General features: G+C 39.6%; 2 non-coding genes across 2 annotated transcripts; one reads left to right on the plus strand and one right to left on the minus strand.

Annotated features, from left to right (window-relative positions):
- The first annotated feature begins 7,321 nt into the window (after positions 1-7,321).
- TRNAA-AGC (transfer RNA alanine (anticodon AGC)) lies at positions 7,322-7,394 on the plus strand. The gene has a single exon. It is a non-coding gene; the product is annotated as a tRNA-Ala (tRNA).
- Positions 7,395-16,032: 8,638 nt separating this feature from the next.
- TRNAV-CAC (transfer RNA valine (anticodon CAC)) lies at positions 16,033-16,105 on the minus strand. Its single transcript has one exon. It is a non-coding gene; the product is annotated as a tRNA-Val (tRNA).
- Positions 16,106-18,780: the final 2,675 nt, after the last annotated feature.

An 18,780-nucleotide genomic window follows, 5' to 3' on the forward strand; every position in this document is an offset into this window, starting at 1 on the left:
CTCTGTCTCACAGGGTTGCTATGAGTTGGAATCAACTTGACTGGCAGTGGGTTTATATAATTAGTATATAATATTTATGATATATATACTATTTTCACTCCAGGACTCTAATGTCTTACTAGATGTCCCCAGTAAGTGATTGATTTATGTAAACTATAAATTACATAACAAAATGCTTTTCAGAGAGGATTTAATAAACTTTTATCTGTAGAGTAAATGCAGGCTTTAATTCAGAAGTTCAACTTAAGTTAATGTTATACTCTATCAGAAACTTTTGGTGTGTATGTCTTCATTCCAATCCAACATGCTGATTCTCAAACACATTCCTGTGTTAGGGACATTTGAAAGTGGTTTTACTTATGAATTAAACAATAAAGATGTATAAATTTGAGAAGTTTAAATTTCATAATTTACCACCTTTTTCATACTAATGGCACATATGGGATCTTTTCAGCTCTTAACTAGATTATGGATATAACTTTATAAGAGCGTCAATCATTTTCAACAGAAAATAGTGACATTACCTACTATTTTGTTGGTTATATAAATCTAGAAGAAGTGTGTATATTATTAAGATTAGATTATTATTAAAATATACCGTACTAACTACTACAGCTATGCAAAAACTTACTCCTAAAATCTTGTGGCTTAAGACATGATTTTAATTTCCTCACGATTTTCTGAATCAGGAATTGAAAAGGGTACAGCTGGGTCATTCTTCCTCGTGGTCTATTACACAGTTGAAGTCAGACATTGACTGGAACTACAGTCATCTGAATGCTTGGTTTGGCTGAGCATCCAATATAGGTTACCCATATGGCTTGCAGTGGAGACTAGATATCAGCTGGGACCACAGCTAGGCTGTAAAAGTGAATACACACCTCCTCTTTAGTATTGTGGTCTCAAGATAGTTGGAATTCTTACATAATGGTTGGCTTCTCCCTAAGCAAGTGACTCAAAAGAAAATACAGAAGCTACATGACCTTTTTGAAACCTAGCCTCAGAAGTTACAGAACATTAATTTGCTGCATTTTATTGATTATAGGTGGGTCATTAGGTCACCCTAGATTCAAGGAAAGGGGACATCAAACCCCCTTCTCCATAAAAGGAGTGTCAAAGAATATGCAGACTTGTTACACAACTGCCATAAGTGATACTTCATTTTATGTGAAGTCAGGAATGGTTGGTAGTCTAACCCATTGCGATGCTCCCTTGGTAAACAGAAAAGCATTCTTTAAACTAGACATTGCCACTATTTGTTACAAGTGCAATGTCTGTATAATGGAAAGGTCCAGTAGCATTTCAGAAGAAGGTCAGGACAGGGAACTCGTCATTGTTTATTTTCTTTCCAAGCATATGCATATTTTCATGCTGACATCATTAGTGACTGCTTTGGTGTTCAAACCTAGCTATTCATCTGAAAGGAAAAGAGCAAAAACAACTAACCTAAACTAATGTAACTCCCATCTATGATAACCAACCAGAATTAACTTGCAATTTTCAAATTTTCCAGTGTTTAATACATAGAGAAACATCAACCTCCTCTTAAATCTGTCCAAATAACCTCTGCACTCACTTGCATTACCAATATGAACCCTTAAATTCTCTTACGCATCCTAATTTTTATATATTCAATGAATATTTATGGCGTGCCTCTTATGTGTTAAACTCTGAGCTAGGTAGCATCAATGCAAGGATAATTACAGGATAGTCTCTGTCCTTAAGGTGTGGAGGAGGCAAATAGTTAAACAAAGAAATGCAACCCAGCCTGTTAATGGTTATAGTTAAAGGCAAATATCAAGGAGTCTTATAGAAGATTTTTGAATGGAGGGATATGTAAACAATGAAAATTGTGAACTGGTTGTTAAAGAATACATAGAGGTTAGCTTTAACATAGGAAAGAGAGGGAGAGAGGATATCAGAGGAAGTCATTCTAGGCAGAAAAGTTAAAGCAATGCCCCATGAGTAAGATGAAACACCTAAATTTCATTATTTGGTGGATTTTAAAACATTTTAGGGTGTGCTCATGCAGGGAAAAAAAAAGGTTTTAGGAATAAGCAAGGGACAAAGTATGAAGGACTTAAAGTTTGAACTTAATGCTGACAAAAGTGGAAAGTCACCAAAGCCTGTAGGTAGATAACAGCTGCATGATGAGAATCAGTTCATCAATTTTATAGGTGTTAACATGAACAGAATCAACAAGAAATGTTAACCAATTGAATGTGAGGTGAGGGAGATGGAGGAGTCAAGAACAACTCCTGGAATTCCTCTTCTGGAATTTGCAGGGCGTGGCTTTCATTAGTTGATACATGTTATTCAGGAGAAGACGAAATTTTGGCAGAGGTAAAGATGTCAGTTTTGGACACATTTAGTTAGACTGCCCTATGGGACACAGAAGCAGATGATGAAAAAGCAGTTCATATTTTGATGTGAAACTCAGGTAAGAGAACTAGGCTGGAGATGTATATTTTGAAGTCCTCTCCAGACATATGGTACCAAAGCCAAATGAATGAATATAAAAACAAAGAGTGGAAAGAAAGGAGAGCACAGGACATAACAGTATATATTCACTGACTCAGGTATCCAACTTCTTTTTTAATGCATTTATCCCTGAAAGGATCCACAAATATAAAGAACATTTTGAGGAGCATGTGATACTTTTGCTTATTTGCATTTCTTAAAGTTTATTTTCCCAATTCTATAGTTCTTATGCCCACAAACTAAGAAGATGCTTTGGAGTAACTTTTTGCAAGGAGCAATCTTGCTTTTTCTAATTGGTCTTGGCATTGTGGGAAACTTTTCTATATTTGTGAAACATATGTACATGATCATCTTGAGTCCTGAGAAGAAACAGATTGATCTTATTCTCAGGCATCTGGCTTTGACAAACACCATGATGCTTTTTACCAAAGGAATACCAGAGACAATAGCTGTGTTTGGCTTAATAAACTTCCTGGGTGATGACGGTTGTAAAATTTTTATTTATCTTTGGAGAGTGTCCCCCCGGCGTCTTTCCATCTGCACCACCAGCCTCCTGAGGGTGGTCCAGGCCACCACCAACAGGGCCAGAGATTTTTCATGGATGAAGCTCATACCAAAGACCCCTTGGCATGACCTTCACTTGTTTCTGTGCTTTTGGATCTTCAGTTCACTAATGAACACTAACCTGCTCTACTCCATCAAAACCACCAGCAACAAAACCAGATCCAGATTTAGACATTATGCTAACTATTGCTCCATTCCACCACCCAGAAAGATAATGAGGTGGGTTTTTCTCATTCTCATGATATTGCAAGATGTATTCTTCATGGGCTTCATGAGCTGGGCCAGCAGCTACATGGTGCTTCTCCTGCATGAACACCACAAGCATGATCTGGATCTTAAAAACTCTAGATAAAGCCACAAAACTACTCCTGAGATCAAAGCCATTCAAAGTATTCTTCTGCTGATGTTTTGTTTTCTTTTCTTTTATTGGACAGATTGGATTTTGTCCTTCTATATCACTTCTTTATCAGGAAGGATAGCATTAAATATTGAAATATTACTAACACCTGGATATGACATTGTCAGTCCTTTCATATTAATTATCAGTAGCAGCCGCCTAACTAAATGCTGGCAATATGCATGATACTTGCCTAAAATATCTATGGACATAGATCTCTTCAGAAACCAATGCTGTAGCCATAAAGGATTGTGTAGGTATACATTTAACAGTTGCTTAACCAAATAAGGCTTATTTATTCATTTAAAAAAACAAAACAAAACAGGTCTCTGGCAGTACAATGCTTATACAGACACCAACAGTTACAAAAGAACTGAGATTCCTTCTAGCTTCCATCTTTGGGGTGTGAATGTTATCTTCATCTTGTACAATGACTGATCCATTCTCAGCTATCCAGGCAAGAATGAGAAAGAAGCAACAAGGAAACAGGAGTAACATCTATATCAGGATAAGAAAACTTTTCCAGTGTTCTCCATCAGATTTATTGATATTCTATCTCACTGGCAAATTCTATAAGACACGAAGACCTTTATACAAAAGGAAATTGGGAAATGAAGTTTTTTGTTTTGTTTTGTTTTTGCTCATGGCAACCACTTACAATATCAGAGTTCTTTTAATAAGGAAAAAGAGGAGAATACATATTTGGGAGATAACTTGCCACAAAGTAGATATTAAACTATTTCTCCTGAATTCAAAGCCCTATATAAGGAGTCAATTCAGAGTGAAGAAACAGTTGTGAAAATATTTGCTTAAAGAAAAAAAAGAGGAAAATATAACTTATTCTGTATTTTACCCCCCATCACTATTCTTCAAAACTGCATACTTGAAATATATCTCTGATATCTCAAAATTTATCAAAATAAAAATTACAATTTCATCTTTCACTTGGTGGGAAAAAGACTTCAGGTTAGTAAGGCTGTGTTGAACCAGCTATTCTCATATATTGCCAATGCATCTGTGGTCACCTTGGTAATAACTATCAAAATAAAAAATCATATACCCTTGGATCCAGCAACTTAACTTCTGTAGAAATTTATCCTACATATATTCTTGTGTATATATATGTATATATGTGTAAACTGATATGTATACAAGATAATCAATTGCACTATTGCTGATTGTATTCACTTCCTAGGGCTTCAGTAACAAATTATCACAAACTGAGTGGCTTAAAACAACAGAAATTTATTCTGTCACAGTTTCAGAATCTAGAAGTACAAAATCAAGTTGTTGGCAGCACCAAGTTCTCTCAGAAGGCTCTAGAGGAATTTCTTTGTACAAAGTAGATATTTTTTGGTAGTTCCAGAGATTCCTTGGCTTGTGGCAACATAACTGCAATATCTTTCTCCATCTTCACACAGTGGTTTTCCCACTGTATCTGTCTGTCTGTGCTCCTTCTCATCTTTTTATAACGACATGAATCATACTGGATTAGGGCCCATCCTACTCCAGTATGACTTCATGTTAACTAATTACATCTTGCAGAGACTACATTTCCAAATTTGGTAACATTCAGTTACGGGGCTTAAGACTTGAACATATCTTTTGGAAGGACACAAATCAACCTATAGCACTGGGGATAGCAAAATATGGGAACAATCTAAATGCCCATTATTACTGGACAGATTAAATAAATATGGTATTTTCTGTAATGGAATGTTCTTCTACTCTTCATCTTTAAGAAGAATGAAACATTCTATATCTTGATATGTAAAGATCTCTCTGATTACATTTTTTATAAGCTTGTGTACAATCAAATCTCATGGAATTTGGTTTATTGGTTTAGAAGTTTAGGGTCATGGTTTTATAGGACATTCCAGGTAATTGGCCCAATATTGTGTTTAGTGCTTCTGTTCTGTCTCCTAGTTGGTTGTATAGTGCCTGGGGTCTTAAAAACTTGCAAATGGCCATCCCATGTACAACAATTTGTCTCCATTTATCTGGAGCAACAGAAGAAGAAGGTGAGTCAGGAATAGGAGGAGGAAATGGAATGTGAGGCTAATTGCCACTTGAGCAACTGCTTCCTTTGCCATGAGACCAGGACTGGATAGTACCTGGCTACCATTATTGAATGTTTTGATAAAAGATTCTATAGAAGAATCCTGTTTAAAAAAAAAGAGAGAGAGAAGAAATTACAGATTAGAATTTCAAATTCTCATGGAATCCAGAATTTCTAGAGGAGAGAGTGTAGATGAACCCTCGAAACTGTTACCCTGAGGTAATCCTGAAACATTAAACTAAAAATATCCCCTGAAGTCTTCCTAAAACCAAACAACAGTTTAGCTTAACTAGTAAAGAATGTCTGCCTTCAGTTTATTTTAAGAACTTCCCGGTTCTGAGCATAGGTTGGTCACTGTGCTCCTCCTTTGAGGCTGTCTTTGAGAAGCTCTATTCTCGATCTTGCCCAGATCTACCCTGGTAATCATGAAATTTCCTTAAGATTCAAACAACACGAAACCGAAGTAGGACATGGAAAGATGTTTGCATTTCCGATATAAAAAATGGACCCAATAAGGAGACATCGAGGAGAATTAACTCAAGTGGTAGAGCGCTGGCTTAGCGTTGGAGAGGTAGCCGGATCAACGCTTGCATTCTCGTTTTATAATGCTCCCCTTCCCTCCCCTAATTCCTTGGTTACACAATGGTATTCGGATTTACCTGGCTTTAGCGAGGACAGTGACACCGTTCTGTGCTTCTGTTTTAGGTTTAAAAAGAAATTAAACATTGCACACAAAACAAAAAAGGAACACAATAGTCAAAAATAACTTTTCCAAGTACAGTTTTTGGGCTTCAGCCCAAAGTTAAAAATAATTTTGCGGGAAAATAAATTTTCTCCTTTTGGGGACTAAGTATGAAGAACACCCTGGGAATTGTGGCAGGAGGCACAAGCAGGAGAGTCTGGGTGTGCCAACTTTTTGCCTTTATTCACATTGACAATCCATGGGCAGGCAGCAGAAGAAAATTTCTCTTCTATCAGCTTCTCTAACAGTTGGGTAAGTATTGCGGAGAAAGACACAGCAGAGAGATTTGGATCGAGCGTGTGTGAAGGCGAGGGCTGGCATGTTAATTCGGGTGGTCAGATATGCTCCTACAAATAAGGTGACAAGTGACGCTTCTACTCACGTTCCTAAAGGGCTCATTCTGACGAAAATGTGCTCAAAATAAATTGGGAACCAGATCTTCCTCTAACTTCCGAAGTGAACCACATTTAAAAATGTGGTTTTGAAAATGCAATATTATGCAGCTTTCAAAGAAACTGCATAAGGTTCTGTATTAATCACATCTCACGTGGCATTCAGCTCAGGTGGCCAGAGCGGAGCTCACCTTGCTGATGGGGACATATGGTCTTGGGGCCCTCAGTGTTTGCCCCTCTGTTCATCCTTCTATTTTCCATCTCCCAAACCTCTTTCTGGAACCACTTGATTCCTCTCAGCATTACCCCATGTATAGACCACAGGAGCACATTTTTATTGATTAAACATGCTTTTCTATTTCAGACTAGGATACCTGTGTCTGTAAACTGTGCAGTTATTGGGCGGGTGGGGCGGGGAGGTGGGTGGGTTCCACAGCTGGAATGCGCTGTCTTTACTTTTAGGAGATAAAGAAAGTGAAGTTGGGAGGGAGGAGCAAGATTTTCCCCATGAACCTGTCGGGTAATCCCTTTTCCTCACACCCCTGCCTCACAAGAGTTTTTATGCAGAGTTGTCTGCGAAGTTCCGCCCTCAGTCGGGTCCTGCTGGGGCTTTGTGGTGTGAAGTTCCCCTGCAGGAAACGAGGAAAGTGGGTGGGGTATGGCATATCTGATTGCACCCGGACGTCGGGGAATTAGCTCAGATGGTAGAGCGCTCGCTTAGCATGCGAGAGGTAGCGGGATCGATGCCCGCATTCTCCAGTTTTGACTGGCTTCTCCCTCTTGGTTTGTATATTCTGTTCTCAATTTAACTGTTCTTCCGTGGGCAGTTTATGAACTTCTCACCTGGCAAACCTGGGATCCTCTTTTCTCTCAGTATAACTAATCCCCGTAGAGACCACTACCCAAGCCTCCAGCCTCCTGTCCTTCCCACTTCTGCCCCAGGTTTGGCGCTTCTAGACACTCAGGCCTCGACTCAAATTTCCGTAAAACTGCTCTCATCAAGGTCACAGGGTGATCTCTTTAAAAATGTAAAATGTAGTAGGAACTTTTTCTTTTACTTACTTTTGAAATTTGACGATTATTCTTCGCCCTACCCCAAACCCCGATGAGGTTCATCTGTTCCTTGGATTTATACAATACCAAGTAGTTTCGGGAGCCCTGGTGGCGCAGTGGTTAAGAGCTCTGCTGCTAACCAAAAAGTCAGCAGTTCCAATCCACCAGCCCCTCCTTGAAAACCCGATGGGGCAGTTCTACTTGTTCTATAGGGTTACTATGAGTCGGAATCGACTCATGGCGAGGTTTTTTTTTTCGTTTATTTTAATGAGTTCTTGAATTGGTCAATCTCCTTGGTCTCCACTTTTTCTCTACCTTTCTCTTAAGAACGAGTGTTCTCTGAGATTCTATCCTTGGCCCCCTTCTCATCTTAAGATAACTTTGGGGTATCTGCAGCCACTCAGACATTGTATGTAAATATTTTGTAAATGTGACCCCTTCCCTGCAAGGATTTTCTGAACTATTACCTTATCTCAGAGCTATCCAGTATGCATCACATACAATTTTAAACGGTCTACTAGCCATATTAAAAAAAAAAAAGAAAATAATTTTAATGTCATATTTTATTTATTAAATTATCACTTCAACAAGTGATCTATATGAAATTGTTAAAGAAGTATTTTTAAATTTTTTCCCATACTGAGTTTTTGAAATAGGTATTTTACACTTGCAGCATCTCATTATAGGCTAGCCACATTTCAAATAGTCTATAGCCACATGTCACTATTTGTTAACCATATTAAGCAGTGCATCGCTATGGAGTTTATTTCTCCTGCCTTCAACTACAACCCTTATCTGCTTTCTTGAGGGCCATCTCTACTGAGTGCCACCCTTCATCCCTGACTCCCTCACTGATATTTCCACTTACACAACCTATGAGTATTTCAGGATTAATTGGATCTGAAGAGAACCTAATAATTTCTCTCCCCAAACCTGCTTTAGTTAAAGAAGTTCCAGTCTTAAAGAAAATCACCATCATTCTTGCAATTGCCCAAGACAGAGACCCAAGGACTTTCATATCCCTTATCAGCACAGACATTCAGTTTTTCACCAAATCCTGTCAATTCAACTTCTCTGTCTAAATTAGAAATGTTAGCTTCTTTTCATTTTCCCCTTCAGTAACCCAAGCTGACTTTGCCTCTGGGCCTTTGCATAGCTATTCCTTCTGCTTGAAGGCTCAAGGGTCTTCATGTACCTGACTTTTCCATTATTTGGGCTCACCTTAAAGTCATCTCCTCAGAACACTTTTCTCTGAATCACATCAAGTGTTTTGTTTCTATCATTTCTGAAATTGTCTGGTTTATTATTTTGTTTTTATTTTTTGTCTTCCCATATGAAAATGTAACACTGTCTTGTTGGTTACTGAATCCTCAAGACTACTATATAATATACTGCCCCAGACCTAACATTGCAGGTGAACCCTTAATAAATGTGTGCTGAAGGGATAGAGGGATGAATGCATCTAACTCCACTGCCAGTACTCTGTGTATCTATTTAGCATCTTTGCCAGGTCTTTTAGCATAATGCCAGAACTCCCCTCTAACCTTTGAGTTTACAATTCAAAGTTACAAATGCACATATTCTTTGACCCATCATTCCACTACCTACAGTACTCTTGAGCATACGCCAGAAAAATGTATGTATGAAGATAATTATTGTAGCAATATTTGTAACACCAAGGGACTGAAAATCCCCTAAAGGTCCATCAATTCAACGGGAAAACAGTTTAATATATTATGGCAGATCCATACGATAGCATCTTTGACAAACTTAAAAGGAGAAGAGAGGCACAAGATTAAAAAAAAAAAGAGAGAGAGAGAGATTCTAGTTCTGTTGTTAAAATTAAGTTTTCCAAAGAGCATATAGCAAGGAGCCAAACCTCAAAAACAAACCTGTTCTTATTAGGTGGATTCTGACTCATAGCGACCCTATAGGACAGAGTAGAGGTTTCCAGGGTTTCCAGGGAGTAGCTGGTGGATTCAAACTGCCTTAACCACTGCACTACTAGGGCTCCAGCAAGGCGTCAACCAAAGGGAAAAAGAAAACCCAAAAAACCAAACCCAGTGAGGTCGAGTCTATTTTAACTCATAGTAACCCTACAGGACAGAGTTGAATTGTCCCATAGGGTTTCCAAGGAGCAGCAGATGGATTTGCACTGCTGACATTTTGGTTAGCAGCCAAGCTCTTAAACACTACACCACCAAGGCCCCAGCAAGGAGCCAATTACCCCAAAAATACCCTTAGGTACAAAGATCATTTCTGGTACACTCCTTAAATATTCTTTGGAAAGACATATACGCATTTGATAACATTGGTTGCCTCAGGCCAGATAATTGAATGCAGGAAACACAGCTGGGAGGGAAATTCTTCACTATCATCCTTTGGAAAATCTCTTGAATATTGAACTATGTAATTGTATTACCTATTGAAAATACGCAAAATTTTAAAATAAAATATGTCTCAGTGGTCTCTGTCCTTTTCTATTTTTCGAAAGAAAAAAGACAAGTGTGAATTCATTTGATTCTTTATCCGCAGTTTTTAGACCAAACTCTCTGGACTCCCTACTGTAGACTTCATCTACAAAGACAATTTGGATGTCCGCGGCCAGAAACTAAATATGCTTAGTACTATGGAAACCTTGATAAAAGAGATTTTCAAAATTAAAGTGTTTTCCAATCATGGAAACATTTCTCACTTATCTGCCCAACGTTGAGAGTAGGGATAAGGATTAGATTGGAGATGCAATCAGGGAAGGGAAAGAGGAATCCCAGGCACACAGCCTGCATTAGTTCCAATGGGTTTTAATGGCCTGGAGGCAAGGGAGTGGAATTTCAAGTACTCCACAAATTCCTACAGGTTCTGGAGTAAAGGGACTCAAGCCACAGAAACCTAAACTCAGCATTCACTTTCCCAGCTACTCATTGCTCAAGCCCTTGTGAGAAGATCAACCTGTGCCTGCTGGGGCACAAGGATTTAAGGGAGATAGAGGCTTAAACATAACCAGAGGGATCTCTAGCCCTGTCATTCAGCCTGCAGTTCCACAAAGACCAACTTTTTAGAAACTATACATCTGCCATTCACTCTATACATAACGTCCTCATACCTTCTCCAAGCCCCAACCCTTGGACAGGGGATGTCTTATAGATCTATCAGGCCCCAGATCTAATTTCTGTCAGGTCATTCCAGTCAAAGGTTCAGTTGACCACTCTCTCGTTTGAGTCATCTAAATAACTTATTTTTAATTCATTCAGTGAAAATGGGATTTAATGGATGAGATCTCCATGTATGCTAGGAGCATACAGTGAAAATGAGATTCCTGTGTGGATGAAGGTCAGTAATAAAATCCATCACAATACTCTGAAATAACTGAGCCAAGGGAGGTACGTGCAGCCTCCAGATATCAGGGAGAAATCCCACTGCTGCTGGCCTGGAGGAGCTGAAGGTTCTTGCACGATGGGATGGCTCAGGGAGAATGTGGAGCACAGGGACTTATAGTGTTGTTAGAAGGGGAGTGGAAGAAACAGGAAGCAGTAGACTAAACAACTCCCCAAACACTACATGATCCCCACCTGTTTCCAGATAGATCTTGTAGTGTCAACAATTAAAGCTGAACATTGATGTCTTTCTAACAATTATTTTTTCAGCAACTGAAAAACAAAATAAATCTCCTTTCGTGTCTAAAGGATGGAATATTTAATTGGAATTTTAAACTAAAAGTGCTTATCTTGAGCTACATATAAATGTACAAGTTTTCCCAAAGACAAGGTTTTCTGCTTATACATAGCTAGTCACACTGGGGGGCCCTAGTGGTGCAGTGGCTACAGGGCTTGGCTGTTAACCAACCCACCAACCACTCTGAGACAGAGCCCTCACAGTACTGTATTCTTTACCTGGCTTGCTCCCCTACAGTGTTGTGTTGAAAAATCATTTCCTTTTTCAGGGCCCACTCCCCACCCCCTTATCTTTGCATTTGAATCCTGCTTCTGCTTGGAGGTTATATGTAAACCCCATTGTGCCTGCATAATATGATTAAGAACGTTATTGACGTAACTTGTATGAACTCCCTACCTGTAAACCCTTTTAAAAGTAACTTCCCTGCCTGCCCTTGGCAAGCAATCCTGCAAGCATCAGCTTCTATTGACTCTTTTCCTGGTACAGTGGAATAGAAGTGCCTTTCCTGTTCTCCCACCTCGATCTCTCACTTACTGGCCAACAGGAGTCATGCAGAGTGAAAACCTGGGGTTTCCACCCCGTAACAGCTCCAAAGGAGAAAGACGTGGCAGTCTGCTTTACATCCTTGGAAACCCTATGAGGCAGTTCTGCTCTGTCTTTTGGGTTGCTGTAAATCGGAAATGACTGGTCCGCAGTGGGTTTGGTTTTGGTTTAGTGACACTGGGAGATTGCAGGTAAAGTGAAGCCTGGAAACACTGACTCCAAACCATCTCCTAGACCTCACTAGGTCAGCAGTCAATAGATTACCCTAACTCTTTTTATACACAAGAGCCACAAAACATTCTGGGATACCTCTGCTAATTAACCTTGTCGTTATCCGCGTGGCCTCCCCTAGATGGGATGTGCTCTCTACTCTTCCATGAAATCGGAATGTATACATTGTGTGATGGAGACAAGAAATTTCCCACAGCAATCTTCTCCAGATCTTCCTTATCCCCTCCCTCCTCTCAAATCAAGGATTGCTACTGCATTCCTGCCCAAAGCAGTCTCTGAGATGCTAAGAAGTTACTGTATTTGGATATTGGTTTCAAACTAGGTGGCAAGAAAGCGTGGCATTTGTTGATCTGAACTGAAAATGAGCCAAAATCTTAAAAGCAGAGGCAGGTAAGCGGAATTAGCTCAAATGGTAGAGCGCTCGCTTAGCATGTGAGAGGTAGACGGATCGATTCCCGCATTCTCAAGTTTTCCTCTAGCTGAAAAGAAGACCAGGACCTAGGAAACCAGGGAAAGCAGTGAGGATAGGACCCCAAGCAGGCTAGAGGAAGTTCCATCCTGTAAGAGGAAGGTGGAGTAAAGTAAGTTCCTCTGTACTGAGCTGTCCTGAAGATATTCGTCCACTTTTGTGGGGCGTTAGCCTGGGAAACCGCGGCTCCGCGGGAGAAAGACCTGACAATCTGCTCCTGTAAAGATGACAGCCTATGAATCCTTATGGGGCAGTTCTACTCCGTCATATGGGGTGGCTATGAGTCATCGAAGGCAGATGACAACAGCCTGGGAAACAAGAAATCTCATGGCTAGCTCCTAGAAAGGCTAGACAAACCAGAGAATTTGTAAGGCTGGAGTCTCCCAGTTTGATGGGTCTGGGGAAGAGGCATGAAGAGCGAGAGTCAACCAAAGGAAGATTCTGACGCCCCGTGAAATCTTTGGGGAAAATTCACGTGGGAAGAGTGGGAGAAGGTGAGTAATTCGAAATAGGTGGTCAACACGGAAGTGTAATGGTCTGTCTCAGATCCCACCATCAATGACATTACAGGTCACTGTAATGACAGTCCAGATTTATATCCTTAAAATGGTCTGAAAATTGTAAAAAGGATAACATAGATGCAATTTTCCAGCAGCAATGCCAGAACATGAGGTGATTTTTTCCTCTAGTTTTAGAGGCAGAAATATGCAAAATGTGAAGGAGAAAAAACAAAAAACTCCTAACAGAGAATAGTGAAAAGCAATTTTGTCCCTATCAGTTCTCATATCCTGGTGGGGGTCAAGACAGTGAAGAGAAGGGAGAGAGGCTTCTGGTTCTCCTATTGCAGAGCAGCAGCAGTCTGTGCATTTCACCCCTAGCTCACAGCTTTCCTGTCTTTCAACTTGAGCTAAGCACCTGAGACTCAAGACCTCAGGTACTGAGCCATCAAGAAGCTTCTTGATGATGCTTTGGACATGAAGGAGTCCTGAGGAAAGGGTGGTTCTTCAAGGAAACTAGCACTGGTTAGGCCAGTGATGCAGTGTAGAGGAAATGGTTGAGAAAATGCTCACAGTTGGTTGGCTGCAGAGACACCTAGTGCCATAGAGGTGGTCACTGGGCTTCTTTGTGGGTTCCTTTGTAGGCTGGTTGGCTCATCCCAGATGCCCTCACTCCAGCTGACAGTCTTCACTGAGAACCTGTCCAATCTTGTTCCAGGCTTGGTACTGTGGCCTCCCTCTCAATCATTCAGGCCTCAACACAAATGTCACTTCTTCAGGGAGTCTTTTCCTGATGACTCCACATAAATCAATGCCCTCTATGTCTCCATCTTCGACATAAAATTTATCTGTACTGAACAGCAACACTAAGTTACTGCTGTATTGTCTATCTTGTCCCTAGAATGTACACTTCCTGGGTCTTTTCCTTTCTTGTTCTTTCAGTGTATCCCCAGTGTCTAAACTTAGAAAAAAAAAAGGGAGGGGGAGGGGAGACAGATATGAATTCAAGAATGATTAGTTTGTTAGGAAAAACTAAATTATATTATTTTCTCAATTTAATCCTAGGTCTAAGAGAGGGAAAAAAGTGAGCTAAATAAATCTAATATGTTTCTTATAATTACAGGCAGGTAGAATAACTCATCAATTCCAGCTCAAATCCATTTTCCTCATGTCAGGTGACAAATTTACAAATGTAGTTTGTCCTCCCAACAGTAAAATGAAGATTAAGGATATGGATTACAATTAATTTAATTTCACATTGTGGCATCTCTCACATTTAGCACTATTCCATTTAAACACATTAAAAAACATAATTTGAATAGGACATTAATAAACCAATCAAGTTATACTCAGTATTTTTAATCTCAATAATATATTAATTGCTTTATTAAATGTAATAATCCTTACAATTAATAATTAACGTTGAATTTTTATTCAATATTACAAAACTAGATTTTAAATATTAATTTAATAATAAAAAAATGAAGGTGGTAAATTCTATTCCTTTTTATAAATTATATACATAAATGTATATAATATTGCATATTAATTTATAAAACCTAAAAGTGATTAAAATAGAAAATTGCATTAAGAAGAAACTTAAAAAGTAAATTGTGTATCAATAAAATATTCTTAATGCATACATTCAAAAAAATTAAAATGCGTTATCAGACTACTTTGAAAACAATGAAAATGATGTGCTGGCAAATCTTATAACATTATTCCTATTCCTAGTACTTTTTAGATTTTAGATTCTACTCTTAAATACTTTTGAAAAATGCAAATTATTAAATAAGCTGTGTATTCAACAAAGGAAGAAAAAATATTAAAGAAAGCAGAAAGAATAAACAGTAAACTAAGTGTGGTAGAAAATAACAATATCGGCTTGGTCTATTGGGAAAAAAAGTTCAATCATCGGTCAAATAAAAAAAGATGGACTAAGCCCAAATTTCTTTGCTCCTTTGCTCTTTCGAGCAAAATGAATTAGTGGATGCTGAGGTACCACATTTTAAGTGTGGTAAGATAATTTATTGAAATGTTGATTTGTATTTTATCTAGCTGTTGCCCTGGGTGCAGAGAAGTAGGCACCATGCCAAGGTTACTGCAAGGATGGAAGAGTTCTGGAAGGGAGGGGAACGGGAGGACCTTCTTACTTCTTGTGCGTCGTCGCCTGCTCAGAGTTCGCTTCCCGTCTCTCTTCCCTGGTTTTCCTTCATCTTCTAACTACAATCTGTTGAAGTGTCGGTCAAGATATTGCCAGTCCGGTCATATGTGGAACTATACGGAAGGAGAAACAAACAAATCAAGTTGACTACATTTCAAAAACGTCTAATGCTGCTCATAAAATTAAAAACAGGAAGATTGGGGGAAAAAAAGAAAAAAAAAAAGCAATGTTTTCTTCAACTGCATTAGAGCGTAAAGCTCTGAGGCAGTCTACAGGAAGCCGCTGTTACAGACCAAGGAAGAACAGGGGAGCAAAGCTGGAGAATAAGTGAGCCAGGTACAATTTCGGCTAGCTCTGGCGCTGTTGTCTATTTAGGATAACTGGTTATTTGGAGAATAAAAGTTTTACGGTTTTGCAGAACCATGAGGGACTCCGGGAGCTCCACGGCCACTGCCTTGGTGGAGCCAGAATGGGACTGAGCGTGGAAGGTCTCCAGAACTTCTCGGGAAATATCCTCTGCGGAGCCGGGAACTCGAGTCAAAAGGGGGACGCGGAGACTATTACCATGGGAAAGCCCTGGCGCTGACACAATTTCACTTTTTTGGTATTTTAGAAAAGAAGGACCTCCGTCCCAAATGCAAGTAAGTACAGCTATCTCAGAAGGCTCTGAATATTTTCTCTCCCAAGGGAATTGTCATTATCATCTACAGAAGTACCAGGAAAGAAGTGCAAGGAACACAAAAATAGTTGTAGACCAAGAAAACAGATTGCCTTCTCTGAGGCTTGAACTCAGGACCTTCAGATTGTGAGACTGACGCGCTGCCCACTGCGCTAAGAAGGCGAGGTATTTTTGAACTGGGCTAGATTCTAAAGGAATTATCTAATTTCTTTTTCCAGGACGAGTTATTTTCCGGATTTTGGTCACTGGTTCTAGAAGATAATTCCTAATAAACCTGTGTGGATTCCTTTTTAGTTCGGCGCTCAACAGAATCTTACACCCGGAAGACGTGATATTCTCACCGAGCAATTGTGCCTGACCTCTAGATGGTTTTTTTTTTCCTCTTATTTTCTAACGATCTTTTTTGCAATCATCCTTTTTGATGTTACCAAAAAAGAAAAAGCAAACCCGTTTCTGTCAAGCTGATTCCGACTCATAGTGATCCCACAGGGCAGAGTAGAGCAGCTGGTGGATTGGAGCTGCCGACCTTTTGGTTAGCAGCCAACTTTTTAAGCCACTGTGCCACCAGGGTTCCACTAAAATAGTGAAACATCTTACATCTCTTTTATTGGGAAACATATACCAAAAAAAAAAAAAAAAAGCTCAGAGAGCGGACAAGTTTTGTCTTTAAATCAATTTCAACTCTTAAACCATATCATGGAACTGAAAATTCTAATTTCTGGTTTGAGACTTTTTTTTAGGTGGGGAGAAATCGCAGGAGTTCCTGAAATGTCATACAGGAAGGAGCGAAAAATAATTCCTATCAAATAATTTATTGATATTAATAAATTTTCCCCTTTTAGTTACCCCATTCAGAATTAAGGGGCAGCATGTGGCAAAGAAGAAATAGTGCCACATGAGGATTTTTGTTGACAGTTTCCAAAATCCATAGGAGAAATAGAAGATTTGCTGAAAAGTTAGGAAAGACGAAAAGTTTTGTTAAAGAGGCAGATTGACATAAGAAAAAGAGACTAAGACTAGGATAAAGAAAATTCCCTTTTGTCTAAGGTAAAGGCAAAGATGTCTCAGGACCTATAAGAACAAGACCTTGCCAATTACTTGGTAGAACTTCCCCCTAGTGGCCAAACAAGTGCTAACCCAGATATTGGGCCATAGTGTCTGCAAAAAATTCTGCTCCCATGGCAGAACATAGCATGGAAGCTTCAGATCAGGGTTTCTTAGTGTTGTGAATTAAATTGTGTCCCTGAAAAAATATCTGTCAACTTGGCTGGGTCATGATTCCCAGCATTGTATGATTGTGTACCATTTTGAAATCTGATGTGATCTTCTTATGTGTTATAAACTCTATCACTACAATGTAGTAAGATGGATTAGCGGCAGTTATATTGATGAGGCCTACAAGATTAGGTAGTGTCTTAAGCCAATCTCTTTTGAGACATTAAAGAGAGATGCGAGCAGAGACACATGGGGACCTCATACCACCAAGAAAGCAGCGCCAGGAGCAGAGCACTTGCTTTGGACCTGAGGTTCCTGCACTGAGATGCTCCCAGACCAAGGGAAGACTGATGCACCACAAGGAACTTCCTCCAGAGCCGACAGAGAAAGAAAGTCTTCCCCTGGAGCTGATGCCTTGAATTTGGACTTGTAGCCTACTGGACTGTGAGAGAATAAATTTCTGTTTGTTAAAAACATCCGCTTGTGGTATTTCTGTTATAGCAGCACTAGATGACTAAGACATTCGGTCTTGGCACTATTGACGTTTTGGGCCAGATTAATTCTATTTTAGGAGTCTGTCCTACACATTGGAGAATATTTAGCATCATCCTTGGCCTCTACTCACTAGATGCATCATCATCCCCAAATGTGGCAACCAAAAATGTCTCTAGGCATTGCCAAATGTGCCTTGGTGGAGTAAATTCACCATTGGTTGAGAACCTCTGCTGTAGATACTTCATTCCTGAAAGCCAGGCTGATAAAGCAGGCGATGTCTCAGCCGTAACTTGAAAGAATAGAAACAAAACAACCAGAGTCCTGTAGCTCCCTAAGCTTTTGTTCTGCTAAAGATTCCAGAAATTTGTAATGACCTTTGGGGAATAAGAAGCCAAAGAATGACCAAAATTTACTGCTGACTTGGCAGAATGAAAGAGCTGAATCAAAGAGCCTAATGAAAGTATCTGAAATAAAATTATAGAAGATAAAGAACGTTTTACTCCATGTTCCTAAAACTGGTGGATTGGAATTCATACCCACTATAGAGAGGGTCTTTATGAGCCAGAATCCACTCGACAGCGATGGGTTTATATTTCCTTTGACGTGGCATACTTCCTGAAGCCCTGGTGGCACGGTGGTTAAGAACTACAGCTGCTAGCCAAAAGGTCAGCAGTTTAAATCCACCAGTCGCTCCTTGAAACCCTATGGGGCAGTTCTACTCTTTCTTATACGGTTCCTATGAGTTGGAATCGAGTCAAAGGCAACAGATTGCGTTGGGTTTGGTCTGGCATATTTCCCGAGCCCTGAATCCAACCTAATCACCTAGAATCTACATTTATTTCCTACATATTGCCTGGTCTGTACATCTTGCCTGTTGCTCTCCATACCTTTCCCCCTTACCATCTCGCTTCTCTACCCCAGATGGACATTCATAGATCCTCTGCAGTCAAAGTGTTTCTACTTTAGTGCCCAGATTATGTGTCATTTTATAAGGGCAATTATAGAGACGGACATGGTCTGAGACTTAGGAGAGCTGGAGTCCAGTCTTACCTCTATGAAATTAAGCAAACCCTTTGATGGTCCTGTAGCTGAGCAGCTTTCTAAGATGGATATAAGCTTCTTACCTT

The sequence above is a fragment of the Trichechus manatus genome, unplaced genomic scaffold, assembly GCF_000243295.1.
Source record: "Trichechus manatus latirostris isolate Lorelei unplaced genomic scaffold, TriManLat1.0 scaffold00345, whole genome shotgun sequence".
Taxonomy (NCBI): Eukaryota; Metazoa; Chordata; class Mammalia; order Sirenia; family Trichechidae; genus Trichechus; species Trichechus manatus.